Here is a 19,610-nt window from a genome sequence, read left to right as displayed (position 1 = left end):
GAGGAAATCCCTGACCTGGGCTACACAGACGCTGGTGCTGTTTGCAGGACCTGTCACCTATGGCTCTCTGACCCTGCCGGTACGAGCCCTTAAAAGGACTGCTAGAATGTGCTCTCCCTAAGCTGTCTAACGCTGTGTATGCAGCGCATACAGCTGTATCGGCGATAGGACAAAGGACGGAACTGCGACAGTGATGTCTGACACCAAAGACGCAGAAGGCAGATAATGGCGATCGTGAAGAAAATGTCCGGTTTTATAATGCAGGGACATGTGACATGCAGATCCTATCACACATGCCGTTGCTTCTCTGCCTCAAAGTCCACTTAGGTGTGTGTGTGTCTGTGATTGGCTGACATGCTGGCCAGCCCCACAAGACGCGCGCGCTTAGGGAAGGAAGACAAGAAAAAAAAAAAAAAAATGGCGATCGCCATTATAGAAACAGCAGTGATCTGAAGGCGCTGTTCACGCACACTATACACTGAAATGTGATAATAGTTTGATTCACAGAGTGACTTACACTATTACAGCAGAAACCAAGCTAAGATTTAGCTGTTTTTTGGCTGCTAGAACCGTTCTCGAACGTTTCTAGAACTATCGAGCTTTTGCAAAAAGCTCGAGTTCTAGTTCGATCTAGAACATGCCCCAAAATCACTCGAGCCTAGAACTGGAGAACCACGAACCACGAACCGCGCTCAACTCTACTCAGTAGTCATCATCACTTCTAATTTTGACAATACGAGGGTCATGTTGTAGGTAGTGCAGCAAGAAGGCACTCATGTGTCTGGTGAAGCCAGGTTCTTGCGCATGCATGCGGACCAAGTCCTCGCTGTGTTTGTGGCGGCGAGGTGATAACAGTGTTTTATTTCTCTGACATATCCCCCCAACCTCATTCAACCGAAATTTGACCAAGGTCTCCCTCATCTGCTGAGTCTTCCATGGCCATCGAGAGTTCGTTCGCCATTTCTTAGTGGTCTCCTGAATCTCCCTCAATATTTTGGCTGCTACCATGTGCCCTTGGTAATCCCTCTCCCCCACCGTCCCATGCTTGCCGCCTTGGTGATGCTGAACGTCTGGACCTTGTGGATATTGGTATCCTTTGTGCATATGAATCTTCCTGTACTTCCTCCCCTTTCTCTTGTCGCACCCCCTGACTTTAAATAGTGTTTATCGTGTGCTCCAGCATGTAAATGATTGGAATTGTCATGCTGATAATGTCATTGTCAGCAATAAACATATTCGTCGCCATGTCGAAACTGTGCAGAAGGGTGCATAGGTCCTTGATCTAAGACCACTCCAGCAGTGTGATCTGCCCCACCTCTGCATCTCCTTGGCCCAGGCTATACATCATAACGTGTTGCACCAGAGCTCGGCGGTGCTGCCACAGTTGCTGCAACATGTGGAGAGTCGAATTTCAGCGTGTCGCCACATCGCATTTCAGGCGAGGAACCGGCAGGCCAAAAGACTTCTGGAGCGATGCAAGTTGGTCAGCTGCGATGGTTGAACGGCGGAAGTGAGCAGAGAGAGAAGCCCATCTAGGCCGGGATAGTGGGTTAAAAATTGCTGGACAACAAGGTACAACACATGAGCCATACAATGCACGTGTGTCACCTTGCCCAGGCAAAGGGCCGCACCCAGGTTTGCAGCATTGTCGCACACGGCCTTCCCAGGCTGCAGGTTGAGTGGAGACAACCATTTACGAAATTCGGACCACAGAGCTGACTACAACTCCTCAGTTGTGTGACCCTTATTCCCCAGACATTTCAACGTAAAGACCGCCTGATGCCGTTGAGCTATGCTGCCAGCAAAGTAAGGAGGTGTACGGAATTCCTTGTGCGCAGTTACAATGTGAGTGGCCTGACCAGGCAGGCTTTTGTCGGAGGTGGAGTACCCAGACGAGGTTGAGGAGGCAGAAACAGTGGAGAAACTTCTACATAAAGAGGATTGACGCACAAGTCGTTGGGACGGCAAGACTTGTTCAGCAGACCCTTCTCTATCTTTCACTATAGTTACCCAGTGCCCAGTCAGCGACATGTAACGCCCCTGTCCATGCTTACTGGTCCAAGTATCAGTGATGAAATGCACCCTGTCAAACACAGAGTTTCTCAAGGAAGCGGTGATGTTGTGTGCGACATGCTGGTGTAGCACAGGCACTCCTTTCTTGGAGAAGTAGTGGCGACTGGGAATCTGGTACTGGGGCACTGTGACTGACATAAGGTCTCGAAAATCCTCTGTGTCCACCAGGCAGAAATTCAGCATTTCGGTAGCCAAGAGCTTACAGAGGGTGAAAGTCAACCTCTTAGCTTTGCCATGGCTCGGAGGAAATGGCCTTTTTTTTGTCCACATCTGAGGGACAGAGATCCAGCTGCCTTGCGGAGACGGTGTTGAGTAGGATGTCCCTGGAAAACTGCAGGTCTGTGAGGAAAGTGTAGGCGGAGACATGATGTTGCCTTCATCCAAAGTTGGTGCTCTTGATGTGTGAGAGAGCTCTACACCAGCACTTATTTCCCCTTCCAAAACAACTGACGACCTGCCAAGCAAACTGCCTGTTGCAGATAAAGAGGTGGAAGGTCTGCGTGGAAAAACAGGTGTGACAGCTGTCCCCACAGTCATAGAGGAAGAAGATAGCGCGGATGCACTTGAAGGGGCAGACGGTGGTTGGCCCGCTCCGCTAGGCCGCATTGTAGCACAGTGAGCTTCCCACTGGGACTTATGCTTGTTATTCATGTGACGATTCATGGAAGAACATGTCAAACTAGTGAGCTATTGGCCTCTACTTATAGATTTGCGACAAATCTTACATATCACATGATTTGGGAGATTCTTTGCGAGGTCAAAAAAGGACGAGGCTAGGCAAGGTTTAGAGCCCATGCGACGTGCAGAGCCACCCCGACTTGTGCTCAGAGGCAGACTTGTGGCTGAGGATGCAGTTGTGGAAGTGCTTCCAGTACTCCGACTCTGTCTAGGAAGGCGCAAGGTAATTTCATCGTCAGTCGCATCCTCCTCCACCGCATCTGCTGACCTCCTCGAGTGCGTGAATTTGGGTTGACAGTAAGTGGGATCTAGAACTTCATCATTAAGCATTGTGTTTGCACTCCCCTCGCCCTCAGACCTAACCTCTTCCTGTACTGACTGAATAGTCAAGTTGTCATCCCAATCAGGTATCTGCATCTCATCGTCATCAGTATATTCCTCATTGTCTCCACCAACAGGTGTTACGGTTTGGGAATGAGGGTCTACATTATGCTTAGAAACATAGTCATCAGCTCCTGAATCAGACTCACAAAGCTTCTGACAATCACTGCAGAACATTTCCTGGTCTGTACTCACTGTAGCTTGGGAGCAGACCTCTGCTTCCCAGGGTTTAGTGTGACTGAACAGCTCTGCAGACACAGCCATCTCTGTTACACCATACTCTGCATGGCGGATGGAGACTTGAGAGCTTGGAGAAAGCAAGTGCGATTTGGGGTGACAACTCAGAGGACTGTTGTTTTTTGGATGTTGAAGTTGAGGTTGAGGAGAGGCCACTTGTTGGAGCACTTGCGATCCATTCAAGCATGTTCTTTTTTGGTGCATCATCTACCTTTTTACAGTTGTTCAGTTCCGTAAAAAAGGAAGCACATCAGATTGGCCACGGAAAGTAGTAGACATCTTACTTTTGCTGGAAGATGGCCTTTATTCAGCAGATGTTAATGTAGGTTTCCCACCTACCCCATGGACACAAACTTTTTTTCCTTTTCCAACACGCCTGTTTCCCTTTCCACCAGCATTTGTCCTTTTGCCACTCATTTTGTTAGCAACAAGATTGGACACTTAAAATGTGATAGCAAAAATTAAGAGATGATGTAGATTGCAGAGGTGGTCTAGCTTTATTGACAGCTGAAGAACCAACGCTGAGTATCCCGGTCAATTTTAGTGTGCCCCTAACAGTGGCAGCACAGTTTGCAATTAGAATTACGTTGCTAAAAATTGACAGGTGTGTACAATGCAGAGGTGGTCTAGCTGTATTGACAGCTGAAGAACCAACACTGAGTATCCCGGTCAATTTTAGTATGCCCCTAACAGTGGCAGCACAGTTTGCAATTAGAATTATGCAGCTAAAAATTGACAGGTGTGTACAATGCAGAGGTGGTCTTGCTTTATTGACAGTTGACGAACCAACACTGAGTATCCCGGTCAATTTTAGTATGCCCGTAACAGTGGCAGCACAGTTTGCAATTAGAATTGCGTAGCAAAAATGGACAGGATGTGTAGCATGCACAGGTGCTTTGGGTACTGACCGCAAAGGAACACTAACTTAGTATTCCAGACACTTTTAGGATGCCACAAAAAGTGTCAGCTCTTTGGTGTAATAAAATAGCGTGGCAAAAAATGGCCAGGTGGGTAGAATGCAGGGGTGCTGTGGGTCAGTGGACAGCAAAGGAACACTAACTTAGTATTTCAGACACTTTTAGAATGCCACAAAAAGTGTCAGCTCTTTGGGGAAATAAAATAGCGTGGCAAAAAATGGCCAGGTGGTAGAATGCAGGGGTGCTGTGGGTCAGTGGACTGCAAAGGAACACTAACTTAGTATTCTAGACACTTTTAGGATGCCACAAAAAGTGTCAGCTCTTTGGGGAAATAAAATAGCGTGGTAAAAAATGGCCAAGTGGGTAGAATGCACGGGTGCTGTAGGTAGCAGGACAGCAAAGCCCAGTACAGCGTTTGCACGGACCTGCCTAGCAGCTATGGCTATGAACGCCTGTAAATCAGCCCTGAAAAGGGCTGAAATAACCAGTAGTCCCTAATCCCTAAAGTGCTGTGTACATTGCACTGTATCTCTATAGCACACACAGCAGCAGTAGCATCGGGAGCAGGAGTAGTGATTTTCACCCACACGCAGCAGACAGATAATGACGGCGACAGGGAAAATGGCAGTGTCTTATAGAGCAAAGACATGTGACATGCACAGCCTATGATACAAGCCCTTGCTTGTCTGGCAAAAATCCTCTGTGCAGTGTGTGTCTCTGTGATTTGCTGACATCCTGGCCCGCCCCACTGTACACGCGGTTAGGGGAAAAAAAAAATGGCGATCGGCATTCTATCAGCACTCAGCAGCAGCTCTGATCTAAACCCCAGCCCCCCCGCACACCAGACGCTGAATTTTGATAATAGCATGATTCACAGTGACTCACATTAGTACAGTGAAAAGCCAACTAGTAACTAGCTTGGCTTTTTGGTGCTCGAACCGTTCTCGAACGTAACTCAAACTGTCGAGCTTTTAGCAAAAAGCTGGAGTTCGGCCAGCCTCTCGAACACCCCCCAAAAATCACTCGAACATGAAATTGGCGAACCTCGAGCCTCGAACATCGCTCAACTCTAGTGAAGGCTTGTTTTTTTGTGGGTTAAGTTGAATGCTATAGGTAGCAATTTGGGGTACAGAGTCTTTTGGATCAGTCCACATTTATCCTGTGCTCATGCTGTGCACTTAAGTTCGGGTTTGCATTTACATTGCCAAAATAAGTGAATCAGGTGAAACCCCTATCTAATTTTAAATTTTATTCGTCTGATTACTGGTTTACTATTTAGCGAAGAGCAAGTTAACCCAAGGATCAAGATAACTTAGCTGGGTATCAATAAAATATAACTTTTAATAAATTAATTGAAAATGGGGATGTGAAACGAACATCAAATAAAACCTTTCCTGAGAAAAGAAAGGACAACACACTGATAACAAATGGGCAGTGATAATTGTGGTGCGGATTAATCACAATGCCCTTAAATGATCAGAATAGAAATAGCAACAAAAAGGATTCAAAGGTGATAACCCAAAATTATAGACCAAATTGTTAGCTATATGAAGCGTAGCATAATAATGCATAATGTATATGTCCAACACCCATAACAAGATGAATGGGTGTCTGATTTGAAAAAAGGAACAATCTCACCAGTGTAGTCTCATAATTCGGTGAAAAAGTTCATCAGAGATTAGCTAGATCTTCAAGGGAAAGCTATCGTACATAGCTACACCTCAATTACTGACCTATGGTTGGCGTGCTCCTAAATCTCCCTGCGCGTTTCGTTTTAAACTCCTTAGGGGAGCTCAGCTAGACAGAGCACAGAAAACGCCTCCTAACAGAGGTAGACATAGGTCTGGTTATGTGTCTTCCCATTTGTTTAAGGGGTTTTTATTCATTTGTCACATGGTACATTTCATTTGGTATAATTTTGGTTTTGGCTTTAATTCAATGGGTTTTTCATATATATGTCCCTTGGTTACTATGCAATATATGGAAAATGATGGTTGGCGTTTTAAAAACTGGCGTCTACCTCTGTTAGGAAGTGTTTCTGTGCTCTGTCTAATTGAGCTCTTCTGATGAGTTTAAAATGAAATGCGTAGGGAGACTTAAGAGGGCTTTGCAAGCAGCGATATAGCTAGCGATATCACTGGTGAAAGCACCCGCTTCGTCGTTTGTATCTCACGGGCAAATTGCTGCCCATGGCGCACAAAATCGTTAGGAGCCGTCACACGGGACTTACCTGACTAGCGATGTCGCTGTGCCCGGCGAACCGCCTCCTTTCTAAGGGGGCGGTTCTTGTGGCATCACAGCGATGTCACTAAGCGGCCGCCCAATAGTAGCGGAGGGGTGGAGATGAGCGGGATGTAACATCTCGTCCACCTCCTTCCTTCCGCATTGTCGGCAGCCGCAGGTAAGCTGCAGTTTGTCATTCCCAAGGTATCACACAGAGCGATGTGTGCTGCCTCGGGAACGATGAACAACCTGCGTCCTCCACAATCAACGATTTTTTTAAAAGGAACGACGTGTCAACAATGGATGATAAGGTGAGTATTTTCCATCATTAACCATCGCTCCTTGCTGTCACACGCAGCGACGTCACTAACGATGCTGGATGTGCGTCACAGAATACGTGACCCTGGCGATATATCGTTAGATACGACGCTGTGTGTAACGGGGCCTTTAGGAGCTTTGTACGATAGCTCCCCCTTGAAGATCCAGCAATCCTCTGATGAACATCTTCACCGAATTATGAAACTACACTGGTGAGATTTTTCCTTTTTTCATATCATACACCCATTCATCTTATTATGGGTGTCGGACATATACATTATGCACCTATCATGTTTATATGGAGGCTACGCTTCATATAGCTAACAATTTGGTCTATAATTTTGGGTTATCACCTTTGAATCCTTTTTGTTGCTATTTCTATTCTGATCATTTAAGGGCATTGTAATTAATCCGCACCACAATTATCACTGCCCTTTTGTTATCAGCGTGTTGATCTTTCTTTTCTCAGGAAAGCCTTTATATGTCGTTCGTTTCACAGCCCCATTTTTAATTAATTTATTAAAAATTATATTTTATTGATACCCAGATAATTTATCTAGATCACTGGTTTAAACCATTGCAATGAACCTGAATTTCAATGGACTATACTTGTCAGCGCTTGACTCTCAGAACACTTGTTAGACCATGCTGCTGGCATGGTCTAACATGCTTGCCTCAGCTAGGTAACCTAGAGGTCCTCATATGGCCTTGAGTTACCATGACAACGATTGGGACTTTGTGATCATGTCTCAGTTGTCCCGAATGGGTGGGAGGCGGACCACACTCCCTCTTCAGTCTCCTAAATGTTGCGATCACTATTGGTTGCAGCATTTAAGGGGTTAAACAGCCAGAAGTGGTGCAAGGACCGTCTCTGGCTCTGACAGCCGGGAGCTCAGCTATCTCTTATGCCTAGCTCCAGGCAGCAATTGTGCAAAGCTCCTGTTCCTGTGTGATCGTCATGATCTAAGTTTGCGTAATAGAACGTGAACCCCTATCTGACCATGGCATAAAATTATGTGAAAGGTCGTGAAGGGGTTAAATTAACATTTCAGGAAAAATGTATGAACTATAGTATATGAACTGTAAAATACCACAAGCAAAGTCTGAGAAGTTGGTTCATGACTCAATTTAAGTGATAGAAAAAAAGATAGAGATAGAAAACTGATTGCAGCCAGGAACACTATTTGTGAAGTTTTTTAATAATACATAAAAGCTGTATCAATTTCAGTTTCTATGTGGCTTGTTTTTTTTCAGCGCAAACAAACCACTCGATGTCCTTTAGCAAAGTCAATTCTGAAGAAGCAGGTATTTGTGTCAGCTATGTTAACAATTTCTTTTAGACGGTATATGATTCAAGATCAATTTATTTTTCCCCTTGCTTTCCAATGTAAAGTTTCATCAACTGTAAATGTCAGTCCTCTTCTTTATCATTCGCTAATGTCATAAAAATCCCTACTGTTTGCTTTGTTAAAGGCCTTCTTGTGCATTGACTTTTTCTTTATTTGTATTTTACTATCAAAAAATGTTTTATTTTAAATAACATCCCATCTGAAATGGGATTTAAATAACAGAACAAGGTTTAGCTATTACCATAAATGTAGAAAGTGCTTTGCAAGTAATAAAATGGATCATAGATTCAAGATAATTCAAACTGAAATGTTGTGTGCAGTTTCTAGATTAGATTACATTAATGCAGTTCATTTAAAATGCTTTAAAGGCCATAAGATTTATGAGAAAGAAATCGGTATCATAATTTAAAATAAATAGACTCAGACATTTGTTTAGAATGTCCATTCTGAATGTATGCATTGCTGAATAAAAATATTCCTTTAGAAGTTAGAAAACTAGACAAGGACAAAGATAATGAATTTTAATCCACTATAATAAGATTTTGTTCTGATTCGTTAATGTATCATTAAAGGCAATGCAAATAGTACCATAATTACATACATAATCTATAGATAGATAGATCATGTATGTAAGGTGTCGATTCGTATTGATTTAATGATGCCCTGCAACTTTGTAATTCACTTTTTTTCTCTATCTCGTTCCGTTTTCGAGACAAAAATGCTAATTCCGTTGTTTTCCACCAGGTAGCGCTATAGGTGGTTTCATTACATAGTGCATGACTACTTTACTATACCTAGACACCACTTCTATGCCTATAGCTGCCGCCATTCTCAAGTTAACGGCAGTGGACAGGATATGAGTGGACACACTGTATACATACTCGTATTATTGCGATCTTCCCTTTGTCCATTTGTTCTGCATTCTGTAGGCAATACAGTTCATATTATTATATCTATTTATTTTTTATAATGTACTTATATATGTTGAAAAACTTTCTCTACATACAGTTAGGTCCAGAAATATTTGGACAGTGACACAATTTTCGCGAGTTGGGCTCTGCATGCCACCACATTGGGTTTGAAATGAAATCTCTACAACAGAATTCAAGTGCAGATTGTAACGTTTAATTTGAAGGTTTGAACAAAAATATCTGATAGAAATTGTAGGAATTGTACACATTTCTTTACAAACACTCCACATTTTAGGAGGTCAAAAGTAATTGGACAAATAAACCAAACCCAAACAAAATATTTTTATTTTCAATATTTTGTTGCGAATCCTTTCTAGTCAAGGGCACCAAGGAAATTAAGGGTTGCTCTAAATGCTCAGGATGCATTGCATGCCCGGTTATACAGGTCACTAAGACCTTTAGGAGTAATGTGACCTCCAGGGAATATGCTATAAGACACTTTATCAACTGCCGCACGCAGGAAGTCATATATAAGATCGACTGTGTGTGCGGACTTGAGTACATTGGAAAAACCGTCCGTGAATTTAGAAGGAGGATAGGTGAACACCTAGGCGACGTGGAACATCGGAGGGACACGGCTGTGTCCAGACATGTCATTGAAAAACATGGGGGTGATTCTAAGGTACTGAGATTCACGGGAATTGACAAGGTCCTGAGACCTAAAAGAGGTGGAGACTGGGACAGATTGGTCCTTCAGAGGGAAACGAGGTGGATGTTTAAGCTTGAAACCCTCTCACCGGGGGGCTTAAATGAGCAATTGCTGTTTAATAGCTTTATTTAGTGTCCGTGGTACCTCCTGCTAAATAACTGATCCATATAATCCTCCAATTTACTTTAATGGAGAGATCGGTGGCATCTATTGAAAAAATATTTTTGTCACCGAGGGTGTAATCCATTACATTTGCTAGTATCAATTACTATTTGGACCCTTTATGCCGGCAGGCATGGGGTCCATTTGGAGGTATGAAGAAACCCATAATATGTGGATACATTAATCTCCTTGGTTCATCTACTCTTTTAAAAAAAAACCCTTGGAATACACTTTATATCCCCTATGTACCCATTAAACCAGTGTTCTTTTTCATTGGCCGTCCCTTGCATTATATGATATTGCCGATAGAAGGTGACTCCTACTGATACTGGGAGGTCCCTTATGTACGAGGCCACCAATTGAAGATGATGCTGCCCTTATGGAATGAGTAGTTGTCCAGCTGCATGCGCTGTTTGTGTAGCTGTTTCATCCCTTTGGAGTGCAGCATTGGGACGGCTGATCCCCCCTTTATTTGGAGACCTGTATACTCGGAATGATCCGTTGTCTGGCATTGTCGATATAATGCCTAATATGATGATATGCAGACTTACGGCTCAAATACACGCCTCATGATCTGTTAGAGGGACCTTTGTGATGGGTTAAAAAGGTTTTTTGCCCGTTTGCCTATTCGTCCCCGGTTTGGGGGCATGTTTCCTCGATGGTGGAAGAGTGACCGGGCTTTTGGCCAATGGAGTTCTAATTGGGGTGTGTATTACTGAGTGTCTCCTTCATGACATGCGCTTCCGGGGGCGTTCCCTTGGTGGAACGCTCGTGGAGCGCAAGCTTGGGGGACGGAATAGGGAGAAGCACTTTGGATGGGGATAGAGGAGGGCCCTCCCCTCATTCATGAGCGGTCATCTCCGGGGGCGTGCCCTGGGTGGAACGCTCATGGAGCGCAAGCCTGGGTGACGCAGGAGGAAGAGGTGCTCTGAATGAGAAAGGGAGACCCTCCCCTTTAGTTACGTGCGTCCGCCTGCTGGGAATTTCCTCCATGAGGGACGCCAGTGTAATATGTGTCAGATGACGTGTCGAGGTGACGTATTGTGGAGGGGGAGGAGGTGTTCCTCTCCTCCTATCATCTCTGTCTATTGACAGCCATGGGCGGTTCTTTCGGATGAAACGCACGCTGAGCAGCTTTGAACGCTGCTCTACACGTGCTCAGTACTAAGTGGATTATATCATTATCTACACAACACTAATGTAATTAAACATCAGGTGAGTTGTCCCTCCTGATTGGAGGAGCCACATTAGCGCCATGTTTAAAAGACCCCATTGTATACGAGCCAGACTCTTTTGACATCTGAGGCATGTGAGGGCTGGCAGTGAGGACCTGGTGTATTTCTAATATGTCCCCTGAGGAGTCGATGTGGACGAAACGCGTCGGGACGCTAACAGGGTCAGCTTAGGGGTCCAAATTTGCATTAGATGTGGACCGTCCTTGTTAGGACGGGAGTTTGGGGTGGCAGGTAATTTGTTATTTTATGGTCTCCTGATTGGACAGGGAGAGTGAATGCTGGATCAGTATGCCGAACCCAGGGATCCAAAGGAGAGACTGCCTGCCCCCTATCTGTGGAAGGAGTTGGTGAGACCATTCCTGTTATATAGAATACTAAGAGAGCTAGGAGGGAATGAATGACCAGTATCATAAGTTTGAAAAGGAGTCAATTCAAACGAGGACAGTTCAAGTATAACAATACAATCTTTATTAGATATAAAAAGCAGATATTAAAAGGACTTGAACAATAATCCAAAGTTGTAGATTATAAATAGAGACAGGAGTTAGAGGAAAAGTTCAGAGCAAAAGGCTGTTCAGGTCTGAACCATCACCATGGGGGATAGAAAGTAAAGGCTCAATCCCGGCATGTACAAATTTGGTATTATAATCCTAGTGGAGGAAAATATGCCGGTTATTAAGAAAAGCATAGTTACTTACCCATGGTGAAGTCAGACCAACAGCCACCGCACCCCAACGCGTTTCGTAGTCTTTTTCAAGGGACTGCGACATGGTGTGTGGTGAGGGGGATCTATTTATATGTGCCCCAACCAAATGATAGGTCCAACGCTCGTTATCGGCCGCATACAGGGGCGGAAGTCCGTCCGGAGCGTCCATCATCGGGACGTTCCCGGAAGTGACGCGGGCGTGTCAGTGTCGTCACACTGCGCCCGCCTCATCCCATTACGGAGGCCGTCATGCAGGAGGCTCGGGAGGGGACCGCACAGCGCATGCGTGCCACGGGCGCGGCCATCTTTGAAAAGGGCACTAAAAAGGGCAAGAATCGTCTCTGGCGATACCGCATAGAAAATGTTTAATATATATCATAAGTGTTAAGAACAAGGTGGAAAACGTTCCCATGTATTAGGGATATCTCATGAGTAGTATGAGAACAAGATATATGATCCCACAGAACAATGCAGAATAGAGGGGAGGGGCCAACTGAGCATCACTCCCCCCCATACTACAAACAGGCGTACATTTCACATCCAAAGAGATGTTGGTCACCCAGCTTATCATTAAGGGTCATTCACATCCAATCTGTATGTCAGCCCCCGCAAGGGGCAACAGGGAAAAAATCAGGGAAGAAAGATGATCCTAGAAACAACATCTACTCAAAAGGGAATCATATATTAATACATCGATCTCCCAATATAGGGCTATTTGGAGGGGAGATTTGAAGGAAAGAATTCCCCTCTAAAAAGGGGGGGGGGAGGACCGAATAGGAGTGCGGCATGGTGGGACCCACGACTCTTAATCCAGATAGAAGGACAGAGTCGAGGGCACCACAGACCCGACTCCAAAATTGTAATGTCCTGTTACCACAGACTACAAATAAAATCAATGTGGAAAAGATAAAGAGAGGTAGGGATCCGTCATGACGCAAGCCCTGATCCACCCCCAAGGGGGACAGGGTCACAGGCCACGGCAGGCAGAATCCCGGCCAGTCAACACGGTAAAACACATAAACATATATAACAATACAAAAAATATCCAATAGAAATTTGTCATAATTTTTTCAAACGACGATATCTTCATATTTCATGCTGGTAATCCAAGCCAAGTATCATATGTCCCAGTAGTTGTTACAAGGATGCCAGAATAGATAGGGATCCCTCTCGATCATAGATAAGAAAGAAGTACACTAACAATAAATAGAAAATAAAACTGAGATTAAAAACCAATACAGAAAACACACCATTAAAAGAACAGAGGAGGGGCAGAGGTTAAGACCAGTGATCTTATATAGACATTATAAAAAAGGCGCAAAGGACAATTTCTCGTTTAGGCCGCATGGTGCCATAGTTCCCAGTGTAACGATCCAGCGGCATTCGAGTTTAGCCAGCGCTTTTTTATAATTACCACCTCTAATTCCTAGTTTAAGCTTATCAATCCCCCGCACTTTCAAGGAGGAGGGGTTGCAAGCGTGATGTAATTTGAAGTGTCGTGGGATGGTCTTGAGGGACTCGAGATCAGACACCTCCCTTGCAGCAATTATGTCCCTAACATGCTCGCGCACCCGAATGCGGAATTGTCTAGATGTTAGTCCGACATATGTCAGCCCGCAGCCGCATCCGGCCGCGTAGATCACGTACTCAGTGCTGCAATTGATGAAGTGCCTGATCTCAAAGCTCCTCTTCCCATCCGCTGACAAAAAGGTTTTAGTCCTTTCAATGTTGCGGCATGACAGGCATGTTCCACATGGAAAACATCCCCACCTTGGTGGTCCAACATTGAAGGGAAAAGAGGTTTTGGGAGCGTAGTGACTATAAACCAGATAGTCTTTCAAATTACGGTTTTTCCGAGCTGTCAAAGCTGGGAATCTAGGGAGTGCCAATCTCAATGATGGATCGGTTTTCAAAATTGACCAATGTTTACGAAAAATTCCTCTAATATCCTCCCATTGATTGTTGTAGGTTGAAATGAACCGAATGGTGGTATCTTGTTGTTTCATATTGTTTTTAGAGGAAAGAAGTTGGTCTCTAGATGTAATTTTGGCTCTACCATAGCCTCGTTTGATGTCCCTGAGACTATATCCCCTATCTCTGAAACGATTTTTAAGATCCAGAGCTTGCTGTTCAAAGGATTGGTCCGTTGAACAAACTCTCCGTGCACGCAAGAATTGCCCTGTTGGTATTGCCCTGATGGTAGAGGGTAGGTGTGCAGATGAAGCGTGCAGGAGACTGTTAACAGAGGTTTCCTTCCTAAAAATGGTAGTCTGGACAGTACGATCAGGCAGAATCATCACCTTGATATCCAAAAAATCAACCTCCACTGGATCCCACTTATAGGTGAGTCTGATATTTAAATCATTGCAATTAAGTGATGTAATGAATTCCTGCAGTTCAAGTTCGGTTCCCCTCCAGAAGATAAGAATGTCATCAATGTATCTATGCCAGCACTGCACAGGGGAAACGGCGCAGGCCCCGTCACCGAGAACCTCCCTCTCCCACGCACCCAAGAAGAGGTTCGCGTACGACGGGGCGCACGCCGCGCCCATTGCAGTGCCGCGCTTCTGGAGGAAGAACCGATCCTTGAACAAAAAGAAATTGTGGGTAAGAATAAATTCCAACAATTCCAAGATCAAATTCTGCATATCAACATCCCAATTGCTCATCCGTAGGAAGCATCTCGCGGCGGCCAAACCATCGCAGTGCCGGATACATGAATAAAGGGTCTCCACATCAACTGTCACCAGCAACACACCACTATCCAAAGAGATACCATCAATCCTTCTCAGGACGTCCGAGGTATCTCTGACAAAGGAGGGCAGCGTTTCAACTAATGGATGTAGATAAAATTCAATAAACTTACAAATACTATCGCATAGCCCTCCGATGCCAGAGACAATCGGACGCCCTGGGGGACAGGTAGGATTTTTATGTATCTTAGGTAATAAGTAGAAAGTGGGCGTTACTGGGAATTTGGCGTGGAGACCCTCATATACCTTTCTCGTAATCACACCACGCTGGAAAGCCGCCTCAAGAATACATTCCAATTCAGACTCAAACCCTTTCGTAGGATTACCAGACAAGGGAATATAGGTGTCATGGTCTCTTAACTGCCTAAAGGCCTCACGTTAAGAGACCTGTGTCTATTCACAGCAGTTTCTACAGGACACATGGACCACAAAGCGCGCGAAGAAGCGTGGCTAACAAAAATCAATCAGGTTTTTTGTGAAGGTTCAGAGCCTGTTTTTAATGTTGAAACAGAGGAGAATGTAAAATTGGTTGGCAGATTAAAACAACTTTTAAACCAAAAGACAAGACTTTGGTGGAATATGACATTCATGGAGCGATACATTCAGAAAGGCCTCATCCCAAGAGGCTTACGAGTACAATTATTTCCCTCCTTTGATATAAAGGAGGAGACCTTTAAAAAGGAATGGGAGGAGGCTTCTAATGTATGCTCCATGACCTTTATGAGAAGCTGTAGTAGGAGAGAAAAGGCGCAATAGGGTCTTACCCGATTTACAGGGCAGAGGGAAAAAGGGTTAAAAACACACTCACCTGGCTGGGTTGTGCCAGTCACAACCCCTTAGAGAACGTGGATGAGTGCTTTAGTGGTTCAGCAGCGGCCCCGTGTCTGAGCAAAGGATATCAAAGAGTAGACTGGAGGAAAAACGGGTTTAAAAACCGCGCTAGGAAACCACGAGCAAGGATGTAAATGAATATTTTTCTTTTATTTAGATAATTCCAACGCGTTTCGGAGACCCATCTGTCTCCTTCCTCAGGGAAAAAGAATCTTTTTCCCTGAGGAAGGAGACAGATGGGTCTCCGAAACGCGTTGGAATTATCTAAATAAAAGAAAAATATTCATTTACATCCTTGCTCGTGGTTTCCTAGCGCGGTTTTTAAACCCGTTTTTCCTCCAGTCTACTCTTTGATATCCATGACCTTTATGAAACTCCTAGTTGGCCATAATGCTAGCACATTGAAGGAAGTTGAATCGGAAATTAACACCATCCAGGTGAAACTGGTGGATTGTCTTTCCAAAGAAAAACTAGCATCCCTCAACGCAGATCTGGACAAAGATTTTTCCAAATGGGAAAAAGAGATTACAGGAACAAAAACAAGAAAATACCAGAGAGATCTATCAGATTATAAAAATGGAACCGTATATAGATGGAAGAGGAGTATAAGGAGAAAAAACAAAAATATGGGCTCACGCTCTGGTTCCTTTTCATCCATGTCCTCAGCGGAAGAGGAGATCCCTATGGGGAGTGGCTTGAGTGACCAATTTGCAGAAAGACTGGGCATACAGACGAGATCTAAGCATCAGGGGGAAAGGAACTACCAAACAAAGAGAAAATTGACCCCTCCACAATCAAAGGATAAAAAAAGTAAACAGGTATTGGAGGTCGTCAATTTATCTAAACATAAATTAACTGAGAATCAGATTGATGTTTTAAGTCTTGGTCTTTCTTTTGCCCCTGATGCTGATTTCGATTTTTTTACAGTAACAAAAGACCTGCAATTATTTGCCAGGAAATTAATCCTGTGTAAATTGCATTCCAAAGATGACATGGATGTTCAAGGACTAACATCTGATGATCTGGAGGTTTTGAAAATTTTGAAGGAACTGGAAAAGGAATCGGCTGACACCTCATCAGGTAAATTCCCCACCTCGATATATCCACGCTCTACTGCCTTTCCGCCTTCCTCCCTTTGTCCGCAGGTTGATATCTTCATTAAATTAGTCTCAGAAGATCTCCGGAATCTTAAGAGATCGACGAATGGTCATAATCTCCCTCTGAGACATAAAAAAGCAATTGAGGAGCTAAAATCATTAGAAGGTATTGTGATAAAACCTGCGGACAAGGGGGGTAATGTGGTAATTTGGCCTACGGACATGTATGAACGTGAGGCCTTTAGGCAGTTAAGAGACCATGACACCTATATTCCCTTGTCTGGTAATCCTACGAAAGGGTTTGAGTCTGAATTGGAATGTATTCTTGAGGCGGCTTTCCAGCGTGGTGTGATTACGAGAAAGGTATATGAGGGTCTCCACGCCAAATTCCCAGTAACGCCCACTTTCTACTTATTACCTAAGATACATAAAAATCCTACCTGTCCCCCAGGGCGTCCGATTGTCTCTGGCATCGGAGGGCTATGCGATAGTATTTGTAAGTTTATTGAATTTTATCTACATCCATTAGTTGAAACGCTGCCCTCCTTTGTCAGAGATACCTCGGACGTCCTGAGAAGGATTGATGGTATCTCTTTGGATAGTGGTGTGTTGCTGGTGACAGTTGATGTGGAGACCCTTTATTCATGTATCCGGCACTGCGATGGTTTGGCCGCCGCGAGATGCTTCCTACGGATGAGCAATTGGGATGTTGATATGCAGAATTTGATCTTGGAATTGTTGGAATTTATTCTTACCCACAATTTCTTTTTGTTCAAGGATCGGTTCTTCCTCCAGAAGCGCGGCACTGCAATGGGCGCGGCGTGCGCCCCGTCGTACGCGAACCTCTTCTTGGGTGCGTGGGAGAGGGAGGTTCTCGGTGACGGGGCCTGCGCCGTTTCCCCTGTGCAGTGCTGGCATAGATACATTGATGACATTCTTATCTTCTGGAGGGGAACCGAACTTGAACTGCAGGAATTCATTACATCACTTAATTGCAATGATTTAAATATCAGACTCACCTATAAGTGGGATCCAGTGGAGGTTGATTTTTTGGATATCAAGGTGATGATTCTGCCTGATCGTACTGTCCAGACTACCATTTTTAGGAAGGAAACCTCTGTTAACAGTCTCCTGCACGCTTCATCTGCACACCTACCCTCTACCATCAGGGCAATACCAACAGGGCAATTCTTGCGTGCACGGAGAGTTTGTTCAACGGACCAATCCTTTGAACAGCAAGCTCTGGATCTTAAAAATCGTTTCAGAGATAGGGGATATAGTCTCAGGGACATCAAACGAGGCTATGGTAGAGCCAAAATTACATCTAGAGACCAACTTCTTTCCTCTAAAAACAATATGAAACAACAAGATACCACCATTCGGTTCATTTCAACCTACAACAATCAATGGGAGGATATTAGAGGAATTTTTCGTAAACATTGGTCAATTTTGAAAACCGATCCATCATTGAGATTGGCACTCCCTAGATTCCCAGCTTTGACAGCTCGGAAAAACCGTAATTTGAAAGACTATCTGGTTTATAGTCACTACGCTCCCAAAACCTCTTTTCCCTTCAATGTTGGACCACCAAGGTGGGGATGTTTTCCATGTGGAACATGCCTGTCATGCCGCAACATTGAAAGGACTAAAACCTTTTTGTCAGCGGATGGGAAGAGGAGCTTTGAGATCAGGCACTTCATCAATTGCAGCACTGAGTACGTGATCTACGCGGCCGGATGCGGCTGCGGGCTGACATATGTCGGACTAACATCTAGACAATTCCGCATTCGGGTGCGCGAGCATGTTAGGGACATAATTGCTGCAAGGGAGGTGTCTGATCTCGAGTCCCTCAAGACCATCCCACGACACTTCAAATTACATCACGCTTGCAACCCCTCCTCCTTGAAAGTGCGGGGGATTGATAAGCTTAAACTAGGAATTAGAGGTGGTAATTATAAAAAAGCGCTGGCTAAACTCGAATGCCGCTGGATCGTTACACTGGGAACTATGGCACCATGCGGCCTAAACGAGAAATTGTCCTTTGCGCCTTTTTTATAATGTCTATATAAGATCACTGGTCTTAACCTCTGCCCCTCCTCTGTTCTTTTAATGGTGTGTTTTCTGTATTGGTTTTTAATCTCAGTTTTATTTTCTATTTATTGTTAGTGTACTTCTTTCTTATCTATGATCGAGAGGGATCTCTATCTATTCTGGCATCCTTGTAACAACTACTGGGACATATGATACTTGGCTTGGATTACCAGCATGAAATATGAAGATATCGTCGTTTGAAAAAATTATGACAAATTTCTATTGGATATTTTTTGTATTGTTATATATGTTTATGTGTTTTACCGTGTTGACTGGCCGGGATTCTGCCTGCCGCGGCCTGTGACCCTGTCCCCCTTGGGGGTGGATCAGGGCTTGCGTCATGACGGATCCCTACCTCTCTTTATCTTTTCCACATTGATTTTATTTGTAGTCTGTGGTAACAGGACATTACAATTTTGGAGTCGGGTCTGTGGTGCCCTCGACTCTGTCCTTCTATCTGGATTAAGAGTCGTGGGTCCCACCATGCCGCACTCCTATTCGGTCCTCCCCCCCCCCCCCCCCCTTTTTAGAGGGGAATTCTTTCCTTCAAATCTCCCCTCCAAATAGCCCTATATTGGGAGATCGATGTATTAATATATGATTCCCTTTTGAGTAGATGTTGTTTCTAGGATCATCTTTCTTCCCTGATTTTTTCCCTGTTGCCCCTTGCGGGGGCTGACATACAGATTGGATGTGAATGACCCTTAATGATAAGCTGGGTGACCAACATCTCTTTGGATGTGAAATGTACGCCTGTTTGTAGTATGGGGGGGAGTGATGCTCAGTTGGCCCCTCCCCTCTATTCTGCATTGTTCTGTGGGATCATATATCTTGTTCTCATACTACTCATGAGATATCCCTAATACATGGGAACGTTTTCCACCTTGTTCTTAACACTTATGATATATATTAAACATTTTCTATGCGGTATCGCCAGAG

The 19,610-nt window shown here is 44.4% G+C and overlaps 1 long non-coding RNA gene across 1 annotated transcript; it reads left to right on the top strand.

Annotated features, from left to right (window-relative positions):
- Positions 1-15,855: 15,855 nt before the first annotated feature.
- On the top strand, positions 15,856-18,868 carry LOC142255239 (uncharacterized). The gene is made up of 3 exons (XR_012727385.1): positions 15,856-16,301; positions 16,411-16,563; positions 18,747-18,868. It is a non-coding gene; the product is annotated as an uncharacterized LOC142255239 (long non-coding RNA).
- Positions 18,869-19,610: the final 742 nt, after the last annotated feature.

Source organism: Anomaloglossus baeobatrachus, chromosome 10 (assembly GCF_048569485.1).
Source record: "Anomaloglossus baeobatrachus isolate aAnoBae1 chromosome 10, aAnoBae1.hap1, whole genome shotgun sequence".
NCBI lineage: Eukaryota > Metazoa > Chordata > Amphibia > Anura > Aromobatidae > Anomaloglossus > Anomaloglossus baeobatrachus.
This window is presented reverse-complemented; position numbering and strand designations above follow the sequence as displayed.